Genomic DNA, 14936 nt, shown 5'->3' on the forward strand with positions numbered 1-14936 from the left:
TGAGTGCTACTACCTGCGAACTGACGGTTAAACATGCGCTGCAACCCAGCGAAAGGGAAAACGCTCGGCACCAGATATCGTCATTGCCTGTACGGAACGCCATTGTGTTAGTAAAGGTCTTGATGTGGGCTTCTGGGTCTGTTGTCCCGTCGTACATCTTGAACTGGGGCGGGACGAACTGCTCTGATATGTGGACATCCATGATCGCCTGGATGAACGGAAGCAGGGTGGATGAGCTCTTGGTTTTTACTACAATTTGGTTGTTCACGGCGGCGCTCTTGGCATGGACGGACTTAGCCTTACTCCCTTCGACTTTCGGCTACGTCGGTTTCCTTGTTTCGTCCGGCGTACCGCTACGCTCGATTTTATCTTCCAGAGCGACCTTGCCATGCTCCCTAGCGTGCTGCTCTCCCTCCTTCTCAACTGCCCCTGATTCGTTCTCCTGGGCGATTCAAGCTGAGCATTCGACCCTTACGGCTATGAGTTTTCCTTTATGGCATTGCTGCATCTCTTTCATCTTCTATTGCAACATTTGGATCATCTCTACTGGATCGTCAACGCTTATGTTTCTCGTTATCACCATTGGGTTTATCAAGAAACTCGGCCCCACGGTGGGCACCAAAATTTTTCAGTTATGGGACTGAGTCACTAAACACATTCACAATTTGTCCTTCCTCGTCATTCGGTCTTGCTCCTTGGGTCCCTAGTCCGCTAGTCCGGTCGGTGTGTACTTGTTAAAGATACTCCGATGCCAAAATCAGTAATTGAACCGTCCGGTTATCTAATACGACAATGATAGTAATAAATGCATAGTAATTGTCTCTACCTACCTATTACCTTTGACTTACATTTATAGTTTTCGAGCATGGGCCTGACTTAAACGTGATTTACCTTAATCTCCTTAATCATTAATCATTTACGCTTTTGAGATCAACCGTCCCGACCGGCCAATTTGTTTTCTTTATTGGTCGTCCAGTCATGTCTTCATTGTGGACAATAACGACCGTTCGGTCATATGGTACACTAGTAATTAAAGCAAAACAAATAGGAATATTTTCATTACCTAATTTAAAGTACAAAAGGATTTTTAATCCATATGAAATTGACATTAATATATATACACACAAAAATAATATAATAAAAGTTAAATAAATTATTGCATCAATTTAATGTGAATTTAGAAAAGTTCACAAGATAACCTAATTAAAAGTCAAAACTTAGACAAAATGAGTACAAAAAATAAAATAAGGATTTTTAGTTATCTCATGAATTTAAAGTATCATCAATACTATTGTCATCATCTATAGTAACTTAGGTATATAAATTTATATTATATAGATCAATATATAAATTTATATTATCCATATCAATGTATATATGACAGTTTTGAATTATGATTGCTTAGAAAGATACAAAAATATAATTACACAAAACTTGATATTACCAACGATTAATATTCGTTGATGGTGTGTAAAATTCGTCAATAAAATAAAATTATCAATGAATTATCAACAGTCAAAAGTTTGTCTATAAAATTATCATCGATTAATTTTATGGACGAATTTTTTTTGTTCTATTGGTAAATTCGTTTATAATTACCGAAAAAGAGATCCATTGACAATAAAATTTGTCGATAAATAAAATTTTTAAGTCCGTCAATAAAATCCGTAGGTAATAAAAATTTATCAACGAATTTATTTCTGTGAGTAATGTTCCATCGATAATATCATGAATTTTTGTAATAAAATCTTGTTACACTTAATACTTAAATTATTATTTAATTACTTGAATTATTATTTAATTACTTAAATTATTATTGAATTAGTAAGATAATTTAATTAAGGGTTAAATATGTTTTTAGTCCCTAAACTATTGGCCGTTTCTGTTTTTCGTCCCTCTTCCAAAGTAAGGTACAATTTGGTCCTCATTCTTTAGAAAAACGTTCGTTTTAGTCCTCAAAATTTTGTTTTTAGTCCTCGTTTTAGTCCTCAAAACGTTCGTTTTTTCGACTAAAACAAACGTTTTTTAAAGATTGAGGACCAAATTGTACCTTACTTTGGAAGAGGGACGAAAACCAAAAACGGTCAATAGTTTAGGGACTAAAAACATATTTAACCCTTTAATTAATTGAAGTGTTATATAAGAAAAAAAAATAGTTCAAAAGCAAAACTTTTATTGAAAGTTTTAATTGGTCAATCTTAATTTATCTTTTGTTAGAGAAAACCTAGATTTTGGAGAAATAAAAATTTATAATACAATGAATAAAATATTTAAATATTTATAATATTTTTTTAAAACTAATATCCATTGTATCTTTAATTTAAAAAAAAAGGAATCTCACGTATTGTACTATCATTTCAACAACTTTGCGTAACCTGATGACAATTAAAAAATAAATAACTTAAAAAATTAATACCTTATAGTAAATAAAATAAATTATGCTCTACAAAAATTATTTAATGTAAAAGTTGAAGAAACATTAACTTAATCTTCATATTTTCATATATATATATATATATATATATATATATATATATATATATATATATATATATATCCTCTTCTTTTATCTTTAGACACTAAAAAATACATTATTTATGTAATTGTTAAAATTATAAATTCTAACCGTTAAAAACCGTCAAGAATGGTAAAACAATCCCAATTGTTAATTTAACAGGTTAAAATGGAGATTAGTTTGATGAGGAAAAACAATGAGGACAACCAAACAAAGCCACGAGAATGAGCGTGGATGTGAAAGGAAAGAAATGAAATTGAAATGTAGGAAAGAAATTTGAACGAGGTGTAGGGAAGAAATGTAGGGGAAGAAAGGGAAAGGGAAAGGAATGAGGGAAACACAGTTTACAAGAAAAAAGGAAAGTGAAGCACGATGAATATGAAATTTTGATTTATTATACTGATTAAACCTACAACAGGTAAAAGAATCTTTCTCTTAATTACGTCGCACAACTTTCTATACTGATTTAAGTGATAACCAGTATAGAAAAACTTCCCTTAATTACGAAACTACCACCACAAAAGTTATTATAGCATGTGGATTATAACAGGTATAATAACTTGTTGTAGAAACATTTTTTTGCACTAGTGGACTATGATTTGATAAGAAAAAGAAAACTGAGTAGTTACAAACTCTTTTGTAAAGTTGATTTATAAATAGATTTTATACAATTGAAATTGTGTCATTGTTTAAGATTGGAAGGAAATTATGTTTTGGAGTGGGGATTAGATTAGTTATGACCTATTTGAATTTGGTATGGTGATGGTTGGGTTTCACTAAAGATTGAAAGTCGAAGGAGATTTCACAAAACAAACATGATGATATGAAAGAAGATCATACTCATGGAGCCAGTAAAGTTAAGAATGTCATCACTTGAGAAAGAATAATATAAACTAAATTTGGTTATATGGCAGGTAGACCTGTCAATTTGGCCCTCCTTACATGGTTTGGCCCTAACCCACGTGGGTTGGGGCCAGAAAAATCCACAGGGCCAAAAAGCTCCTCGTAGAAAAAGTCCACGGGGCCAAAATATCTTCAAAAGCCCTGTGGGTCAGGGCCAGCCCATGGGCCTTTTTTTTAGAAAAAATGTTCATTTTGAATACAAGAAAAAATATAATTAACTCCTAATTTGTTACAAAAACAGTTACTATAGAAAATAAATTAAAATTTTTGTAAGAGGAGAGTTCTAAAATCAAGAAGCAAAAGCAAAATGACAATATTTATTGAGTTAGATTCTCTAAGTATATAATTAAAGAATCATTTTATAAATTTGAAATTTAAATATTTAATTTCACTTTTTTTTAAGTTATAAGTAAGAAATTAACTTTTTATCTAAAATTATCCTAATTGAAATTTAAGAGAAGATTTTCTGTAATTGAAACTCTTAATTTAAAAAAAATAGGCTTCTTTATTGTCTTAGAAAGTTATTGAAAAAGAAATTAAATATAAATGATTTTCTTTATCATTTTATACTCAACAAATCATGTTCATAACAAAAATAATAAATAAAAAGAAAAAACTCATAAACATTGTGCAGACTAAAGTTGTATTCGCCCATAGAATTCAATATCGTCGTACTACTCACTCAAAATGTATACATTTTAAATGTCATAAACATAAACATACATTTATGTTATGTGTTCTAATTGAAAGTTAAAAATAAATTATTTAATGTGTTAGTTAAAGAATTGAAACACTATAACATTTGTCATTAGTACTTTAGGTCTATTTAAAATTTTCATTTTTTATAAATTTTTAAGAAATTAACTTTCTTTTTATAATATATCTTATGGTGATTTTGAGAAAAGATTATGAGAGAGAAAAAAAATAAAACATAAGTTTAATTTAGGTTTAATAGGTTCGGAAGTCCCTATATTTGTGGGTTCGTTTCAATTGGGTCCTCCAATTTTGAAAGTGATCAATTTGGTCCCTAATTTAACAAAATTGAGTCAATAATACCCTTTCCGTTAAATGTAATGGACGTCATTAACTTTTTAAACATGTGGTATGTTGAAGCATCCTTCAAATAAAACTGTGCCACCTGCAAATAAAAGGATGCCTCAACATGCCACATGTTTAAAAAGTTAACGCCGTCCATTATATTTAACGGAAAGGGTATTATTGACTCAATTTTGTTAAATTAGGGACCAAATTGATCACTTTCAAAATTGGAGGACCCAATTGAAACGAACCCACAAATATAAGGACCTCCGAACCTATTAAACCTTTAATTTACACATAAAATATTAATACTATTTTTGATCCAAAAATTTTAGATAATAAATTTTTGAATTATTTTTAATTTTAAATAATTAAAAACAGATTGAGTGATATTTTAGAAGTCGAGGAAACAAAAAAGTGATTCCTTTTAAGAATTGTAAAAATAGTGCAAATATTAAATCAAATTAATATGTTATTATCTCTCTTTGTGGTTATTTTGATATTACTAATTATATATAATTTTCTAATAATTGGTGTCTGCAATATAAGACATAATTTTATTAAAATTGACAACAAAATAAAGCATTTTTATAATATTTCAGTAAAATAAATTTGTAATACTATTTAGTTGTATAAAATTAAGTGTGTGGTTTGCAATTGTTTTTAATTATTTAAAAAAGTGGTTATTTTGAGTATTAAATATTCTATTATACTATAATTAATTAGTTTTATTTAGTAATTTGAAATAAGAAATCAATTACATGAATATAAAATTTAGTACTTTTAATAGTTACTATTAAAAATGTTGAAGTTTAGTTTCCAAAAAACTTTTAGTGGGCTAAACTCACCTTAACCCTGACCCTAACCCCCTTGAGAGGGGGCTTTGGGGGTTGAGGCTTTTTTTTGGCCCCCATTTGAGGGGCTTCGTAAGAGGGGGCTTTTTCAAGAGTGGGTTAGGGCTAGCCCCGGGGTCATGGATCAAATTGACACCTCTAATGGCAGGTGCAAAGTCTCACAAGTTTATTCAATTCACTAATCTTCTGAAAGTTGTGTCTAAGCTTAGTCCATAAATTTGAGATATTTTGGCAAATGAAATTGCTAAAGATTTTGTTTAAAGCCTTGAGGGATGTAGTGTGAAGGTTGCATTTAAGTAAATTGATTTTTGAGACTATTTTTGATAAAGATAGTGTAGCATGAAGGTTGAATTTGAGTATATTGATCATTGAGACTATATTTTATAAAGATAGTGCATTGTACATGATTTGTAGTGGAAATAAGGGGAACATTGGAAAACAATGAGCTTATAATTGATTTCTATTTGAGAAATTTGTTTTCGTGATATTTATGATGAGTTATTATTTCTTTTATATTATTTTTTTTTCTCTTAAATGCATTGCTTGCTTTCATTTTCTTTCTTTATGTATGTTTGATTTTATCTTTGTACAATGACAATATATTAATACGTGAGTATAGATAACAACAAATGAAAGTATCAATTGTAAGAACCTCAAAAATAAAGTATTAGAGTTTATAGGTGTTTTAAAATAATGAGACCGGGTACTTTAGTTTTAAAATAATTCAATAATATAAATAGAATTTCTTAAATTCGTCTCATTACTTAAAACACAAACCATATATCTCAAACCCTTCCTCCAAGTTCTCTTTCCATTCTCTCTACAAAATTTAACTCTTCGATCATCTGTTTGACGATCAAGAAGTGTCTAAGAGATCACAAGTGAGTAATCCTCATTCTTATCCAATCAGTTTCTAGTTTAGAGCAAATAAGTTTCGGCTCCCTTTTATTTTCATTTTTAGGTTGAGATCATGCATGGCGATTTCTTCTTGCATGCATCTTTTGATCTCTAATTCTAGTTTCTTGTTGATTAGAGGTTATAAGGACTTCCTTTGGTTACACTTCTACGTTTCGTAGGTGTTACTAGAATTCCTTGAGATTGAAGCAATTGTTGTGTGTTCTTAGAGCTATGGTAACTCTCTTTGAGGTAAGGGAAGCTAGTGTTTTACTTAATTATGAGTTATAAAGTATGAAATGATAGTTATTAGTATGTGAGTGGAAAGGATGTTGAATTATATGCTTGAAATAAGTATGTTAGTGTTAAGTGTGTTTGATAAATTGAATTTGGTTGAATGATTATCGTTGCACGTGATTGTTGATTTGAATGTGTTGTTATTGCGAAATGGTTGGTGATGAGTTGGTTTATGTGTTGAAAAGAAATGGTGTGGGCTAAAACATGAACTAGTTGGTCTACAAGGGGGGTTTTGATAGGTGATTTTTAGAATTTTGAGTCTAAAGGGATAAACAACGATGTGTGACATTCTGTAAGGTCAATTAGAACTTGTTGATTTCTTGAATTGATAAAAATATGAGATTTAAGTGAGTATGAGTCAATAGGATAGTTTAGGAAGGTTTTAAACTTGATTTTGGGGGTTTTTACTAGTGAGATTTTGAATTAAAGGTTATATGTCAAAGTCAAAGGTTTGAAGTATGTTGTTAAGTCATTTCTGACTTGTTGGAGTCCCTAAGTTGATTAAAAATGAGCTAGAGCTTGTGGAATTCAATATTGGTTTCTAAGGTGAGGATGTACTTGTTTTAAGTTGAAATTGTGTTGCAAAACAGTGTAAAACTAGTTTAAGTTGGGTTATGCACCTTTGTTTAAGTTTATGATAGTTTATAATTCAATCTAGGAGCGTTAGAAGTTGGTAAAAATAATTAGAATAGGTCATGGGTGGTTTAGGAGTTTTAATTATGCAGTTTTAGTGCTATGAAATTATGCAGTAAGGCTGGGCGAGAAAAAGGGCTCACTGGGCGATTTTAGGGGAGTTTTGGCAGTAAGTTCTAGAGGCTGAGCGAGCCAACTCGCTTAGCTTGGGGAGCTTACTTTTCTGGCTCTCATTAGGCGAGTAAAGGAGCTCGTTGGACGGGTTTTGAGGTGTTTGGATGGGAGTTGCAGAGGCTAAGTGAGTCGGCTCACCTAACTTCAGAGGCTTGTTGTTTGGCCTCTCGTTGGGCAAGGAGAGGCTGCTTGTTGGGCGAGGTTGTGCCACTAGGCAACCAGTTTAGAGGATTGAGCAAGTGGTTCTGAGGCATATTAGGTGTTTTAGAATTCTTTATTTTATGTGCATAGTTTTAAATGATATATTGGTTTGTTATATGATTTGTGGTAACGTTTGAAACATATGATTGAATGGAATGAGGTGTGCAAGAGTTCTAAGGAGAATTCTTAATGGTTGTATAAAAGTTGTTAGAAAAGAGACGCCTTATATCTCAAGCCAAGAGGGGAGGTGAATTGGATTATGCCTTAAAAAATTAATCTTTTCAAAAGTTTTTCTAATCGATTATATTAAAAAATTGATCTTTTCTAATCGATTATATTATTTGCATAACACATTAAGTCATATCAGAACTCAATTTCAGACAAACAAAGAAAACATCGAGAAAAACCTAATCGATTATATTATTGTCATAATCGATTAACACACGCGACAATGGGTTTTCACATAATGCTTTCATAGTTAACTTCTTCAATGTGTCTTCTTGAGGCTATCTTTTTTGTAGTTTTGAGGGTAATGGTGTGTTTCTGTTCACTTTCTTCTTCCTCTTTCAATCTGCCAAGCTCAAGCTTATGTTCCCTTAATATGCCAAAGAGTGTAGCCATGTCCATAGTTGTCAAGTCTCTTGATTCTGATATGATAGTAACTTTTGGCTCCCAACTTTTGTTTAAACTCTTCAAGATCTTGATATTGATTTCCTCTTTGTCGAAAGTTTTTCTAGGACAAGAAGATGGTTAACAATATGAGTGAACCCCTTTTGTACATCGTAGATAGTTTCACCACTCTTCATTCTGAACATCTCATATTCTTAAATGAGAAAGTTCTTTCTTGATCTCTTGACCTCATTCGTGCCTTCATGGGAGACTTCTAAGACATCCTACATTTCTTTCGTAGTTGAGCACATAGAGATCCTATAAAATTCATCAATAGTGAGTGCTAAGGAGATGGTGTTCTTGGCTCTTACATCATAGTGAGCTCTTCGGTTTTCATCTGCATTCCACTCAGAAAAGTCTTTGACATTTGTCTTACCATTCTCAATTTTTTTTGGTTCAAAGGGACCATTGATAATAACATCCAAAACACCTTTGTCCATTGATTCCAAGAAAATGTTCATCCTTATCTTCCAAAAGGGATAGTTTTCACCCGCAAATAGTGGTGGCCTTTTTGTAGATGTACCTTCTCCAAATGTCTGAGATATATTGGCCTTTAGGAACGTTTTAATCGATTAAACAGGAAAAGTAATCGATTAAAATTTGAGTAAATTTTAAATTCCTAACTTTGGTGCCAATTGTAAGAAAAGAGACTCTTTATATCTCAAGCCAAGAGGGAGTGAATTGTATTATGCCTTAAAAAATTGATCTTTTCAAAAGCTTTGTAAAATCTTTGGTTTTATTGAAATCAATAAAACAAGAAGTGATGAATCAACATTAAGAGAGAAAAGGATAGAAACACATTAAAACAAGCAATTTATACTAGTTCGGCCAAGCTTACATTCAGTCTTCCTTCAACAACTTTAGTTAAAGGGATTCCACTATAATGATAGAATTTACAAGAATACAGAGATACCCCTCTCAATGTACTTCTCTCCATACTTAAAATCACTATAGCAATACAAGAAGTGAACACCCTCACTCTCTTACAATTACATAGAACAATCATAACTTTCTCAATATCCTGAGAAAAATCACAGCTCTCACAAAGAACAATCACAGCTATCTCTCCTAGAACACCCGCATAGGTACACAATACTTATATTGTATATGATGTATCTGATCTTCCAATCACACTCCAACAATGTAGATCAAATCAGAATCGTTGTAGCTCACTTTCTTGAATGAATCTTTATGGGTTACCAACCAATGATGCCTTAATTCTTCAAGATGACTTCTTGGACGCTCTTGTAATCAAAACTTAATGAAACATTTAGTTGTGAAAGCAATAGCAATTGTTTTGCTTTGAAACAGAGCTCAAGTCATATATATATATATATATATATATATATATATATATATGATTTTCTGAATCCTGACGCAATATAATTGATTAGGGAATTTATGTAATATGTTAAGTTTTTTCTTCTATTTTAAAAAAATTGCTTCTCTTTTAACAGATAATACCAAGCATGTAGTCGATTATATAATCATACTAGCCAGTTATAAATTCATTTGACAGTGCAGGCTATAAATGAAATGGATTTAAACAAAGTAATTGATTTAACCGATTATACAATTTATGTAATCGATTAAACCTGTACTTAGATAATTTTGGATTCCAATTTCCATTTTAAACAAATCAACTCACTAATGAAACATATATAATGGCATAACTTTATGTTTTAATTGATTAGACAACTTATGTAATCGATTACTACAGAGCAGTTTGCCATACAATGATGTTTGGAGAAATCTAACAGATTATACACTTTCTTAAATCGATTATTTCATCCAGAAATCATGTATTCAATCTGTTTAAAGAATGATTCATTTACTAATAATGAATTCATATATCAAGCACAAAAAAGATAGAGATAAGACAATTGTTATGTCATTTGTTGGTAAGAAACCATAAAACCATTATTTTGTTCATCATAGAAAACATATATATAAAGGGTAGGTTTATCTCCCTCTATCAACAAAAGTATTATTGGTATGAATGCAATGAGCTCAGTATTAAGGGTTATCTTGACACTATAATGATCCTTCATTCTCAATTAGAGAGGATTGATACATGTGGTGAGAGTAGTAGTAGGTCTTAGACTGGGTGCTTCCAATATGGCCTAAGACGCAGGACTAACCTTGTGAGTGTGGTAGAATAAAATGTAAGACCCTAGGAAAATGAGGTAATTAAGGAATAATGTGGTTATGAGACTTGGACATTATTGTTTGATAATTGGTGTTTGATGATTAGATGTTTTCTAAAATTATAATTATTATGTTTATTATTTAAGGTTATTATTGATTAAGTGGAACATATGATTAGTATATTGTTATTTGAATGATTTGGACAGTGTGTTGGTATTAATATGATGTTGGATTAAGGATAGAAGGATGATTTAAAATTGAATAGATATGGGCCAAATTCTAGAAAGAAAGAGAGTTAAAGTAAACTTTTGGATTTAATTTGTATTTTGGGCCCAAGGACAAAAAAGTCATTTTACCCTCATTAATTAGTGTAGAAATTAAGTTATGGGGGTGTAGAAAGAAAATAAATTTGAAATTTAAAAGATTTAGTGGTTGTTGATATTATTTTAATTAAAAAGTTAAAGATAAATAAGAAAAGATAAAAAGCAGAAAGGCAAACTAGGGTTCATTAATTGTAACCTAAATCTAAAACAAGAGAGAGAGAGGCGATTTTGGGAGAGGAGAGGAAGAACTGCAGAATCCTTAGAGATTGGTGGTGTTTTTGAGTGTAGACAAAGTACTAGGATTGGCCAAGGTATGGGAAACTTACCTTTGTTTGTTAATTATTGTATGTTATATGTGTCATTGGTTATTTTGATTAATAATCCTTGTTCATATATGTTATATGATTATGATTATGGTTGTATGTTGCTCTTGTTGGGCAAAGGTTTATGTATGCATGGATGGGCATAAGGTTAATGTAATATTTGTGTTGGGTTTTCCCTATGAATGTATGTATGGTTGTTGGTTTATCCCAACGGAGGGTTTGATGCTGAGAGAGAATAAAGTTACGAGGCTTGGGGGTTTTCCATGCAAATGTATGTGCAAGGGTGTGGTAATAATCATATGCATTATAATTGTGTTGTTTGGGTTATAATATGTATAATGATTGAATTTGGATGATTCAAGTGTTGTGATGTATGTGTTTGAGTATGTTTACAAGGGTATGTGATGTTTGATTGCATGAATGATGTTTTGAGGGAGTTCCCTCTTGACTTAAGGTTGTTACATGTGTGTTTGCAGACTTGAATTATCTCTAGGATGTGTTTCATTTCGCAGATAATCGGTTATAACTAATGATAATCGATTATTACTCGTCGATATTAAGTCTGGTTGCAGGAATAATCGATTATCACTTATGATAATCGATTATCCCTTCTTGCATGATGTTTCTAGGTGATTTTCATTGAGATAATCGATTATCAAAAGTGATAATCGATTATCACAGTGTATTTTGGTGAAAATTGGCGAGTTTGATGAAGAATTGATGTGGTTCAAGCCTAGGAAGCAGTGGAACACGTTGGTACTCAAGGAATGAGAGTAATGAGCATGTTTAGGGTCAGTTTTGACTTGTGAATTGGATTATGAATGAGTGTTGGGATTAAGTTGAGGATGTGATTGATGAGCATGAGAGTGGAGGATAAAGTCTTTTTGTTGTACCTAGTAAATCCTGGTGCTATTTGTGGATAAGCACTTCCTTTTGCCTTGTGTGCACTGGAAGGGTTATTCGGGTATTGAGTCTTTCTTGTGTGGGGGTGAAGGTGTCTTCCTTGTCCTTGTGTGACAAGACTACATGTTCTTTAGCTGGATTGCGGGACTACTCGAATGTATCTGTATGGGAAATCTACAGATGGGCTATAGGAGCGATTACAATCGGTGAGGTAGTGTATAAGAGTTTGATTTATTCTTTCCACTGTGGTGTTTATGGTATGGTGATGCTCATGGTGTTGCTCATGACTGGGATAGTCATGATGGTGGTGTATCTATGATGGTGATCATAGTGGTTGAGATGCTTCAAGTGATGTTATGTGATAGTGGTGTTACTATAAGAGTATAGTAAGTAGTTAGCATAGGTGCTAAGGAGTAGATAGACCAAAAGTGTATGTATGAGATGCTAGTGATGACATCAAGGGCTAAAGATCAAGGATCAAGGATCGAATAATTCGTTTTGATTGAATTATTATGTTAGAGGATTAGGAATCCTATTGTTATTACTACTATGTATGGGGTGTTTGATTATTGTTGATTTAATCATTATGTTTATATTATGTTACTTTGATTATTTTACTGGTACCTTACCCCATACATGTTTGTGTGTGTGCATGTGAATGCGATGATCGTATAATGTGTGATGTTATACGTGAGCAGATGATGTTGCAAATGGTGTTGAGACATGATAGATTCGAGAGATGACGGAGGAGAAACTTGAGATTTTACTTACAGTTATTACTTTTGAACTTTGAGACAATGTAAATAAAGTCATTTTATTTCTTTCGTTATTTTGATTGGACAAAAATTTTGGAACTATTATGTTTTATGCACGTTTAAATGTTGAGGTTTTTGAAAATACGTTTCCACGTTGTGTTAAAGTTTAAAATTTTACCCATTTTTGAATAACCCGTGACACCCTGAAATTTGGGACGTTAACCCAATCGCAATGACTTTGCAGAGTAGTAGAGGCCACCACAAGTGCATGACCCGCCAGAGCTCGACATTCATACTAAAAGTAAAGTCTAGATCTTTAGCATGATTATGATGTTTTGTTTGAATTATGTGAAATATAACTCATGGATGAAATGTTTAATGTATAGTATGATTTATTTTGTATCACTAGTTTACTCTGTTTGTTTTCTCTTGTGCTTGAGTGTTATTTCTTGTTCATATGTTGGTCATGATCACTTTGTGGGTGTGAGCAGAGAGAAATGATGTGACTGTGGACCAAACGTTAGGTACAAATGACCCACATGCATAATAGTTTTAGTAGTTATATTTATAGTGATTACGTTTTTCTTTGAATTTTTTAAAAGATCATTCATGTACATAGTTTTAAGCCTATTGCTTTATATATAAAGTTTATTTTTAGTCATATTAGATGACTTAAATGAAACTTTATATTTCTAAGTTCTATTTTATTATTATGTGATAATATTTTTATAATACTAATACTATTTAAAATAGATATTACAATAATCTTTTAAAAAAATTGTATTAATTATAATCTTTGAAGTGTCTTGGATTTTTTTTCTTTTAAATATATCTTTTTGAAATAAATTTTAATGTATTGTGATTATACTTATAAGTGGGGATAAGTATCTCCGAAAATATGTTTACTTTTTAATAATGACCTAATAACTTAGGTTTCCTGGTCAAATTTTGGATTGCTACAATTTTAATTTTTATTAAAAGATCTTGTTATCTTTATTATTAATGGAATGACGTGACCATTAATTTTGTAATTTCATCTCTAACTTACCAATCAAGTTGCTCATTTATTCTTCAATCTTTTTTAACTTCTCGATCAATTTACTTTTTTTTCTCTAATAATGGGTTGACTAATGAATTAAAAAAGAACAAAGAAAAAGCTTGTGAATTGTCTGATGAATTAGAGAAAAAGAAAAGGTTTGTGAATTGTCTAATGAATTAGAGAAAAGGATAAAATTATTGATCAATTGTTTCATTGATAACAAACATACAATGTTTAAATAATAATAAAAAATATTTTGACCTCGAATCAATTTTTAATAAAAATTTAATAAAAAAATATTTTAATTTATAATTTAATTAAACATTAAAAGTATAGTGAAAACCAAAAAAGAAATTGAAAATGTTGGAAAAGAATTAAAGAAACAAGAAGACGTGGAAGGGAAGAAAAAACGGAAGAAGAAAAAAAAGAAAAAACAAAAGACAGTTAATGAAGAAAGAGAAAAATGGGCCATGGGCCCATATCCTTACATGCAATGACTATATAATTGTCAAGTTTCAATAATATTTTAATAACTTTTTAATATTACATAATTAACTAAAATGCGGATAAGAAAACGTGTTACGTGTATGGTTAATTAGGCAACCGATAAATTGAATATAATTATGAAAAATATTAATTACTCTTACGAGTGTGAATCTTATTTCGAGAATCATGTTTTAAAATATAAATATAATAACATATAATATAGTATTTTATTAAATCCTACACATTAGTAAAACAACAATTCTTATAATGGAAACCTAGCAATAAAATAAATCCCAAACCCATCACCAAAGTGAATGTTTGAATAATTGTACCAAAGAAAATGTGTTTGAATGTGGACACAAATGCCTCAGCAAAACTTTAAAAAATGAATTATTTACTTCACTTTAATTTAAAATATGTATGATTACGTTATTTCTTCCTCAATCGTTAAAATAAAATAAAAAAGAGGCTTTTTTTTCTCTAATAATTTCTCTGTCATTATTTCCAATTATTTGATAAAAAAAAGTTTGTGAAAAGATAAGCATTATTGAGTTAGGTGTAGACAACTTATGTCTATGGATCCTTCTTGGCTGGATTTGCATACTTGCACACTTGCACGTGAGAATACTCTTATTGGACGTTTCTGAAAAATAATGTTCCATTTTTTAAAAATTATTATTTATTGATTATAACTTTAAAGTTTAATTTAAATAAAACAAAAATAACTTAAAACTAGTTTGCATAAATATGTTTATTTTTATTTCCTAGTTTGAAATGACCC

The sequence above is a fragment of the Vigna umbellata genome, chromosome 1, assembly GCF_029865625.1.
Source record: "Vigna umbellata cultivar VRB3 chromosome 1, Vumbellata_1.0, whole genome shotgun sequence".
In the NCBI taxonomy this organism is placed as follows: domain Eukaryota; kingdom Viridiplantae; phylum Streptophyta; class Magnoliopsida; order Fabales; family Fabaceae; genus Vigna; species Vigna umbellata.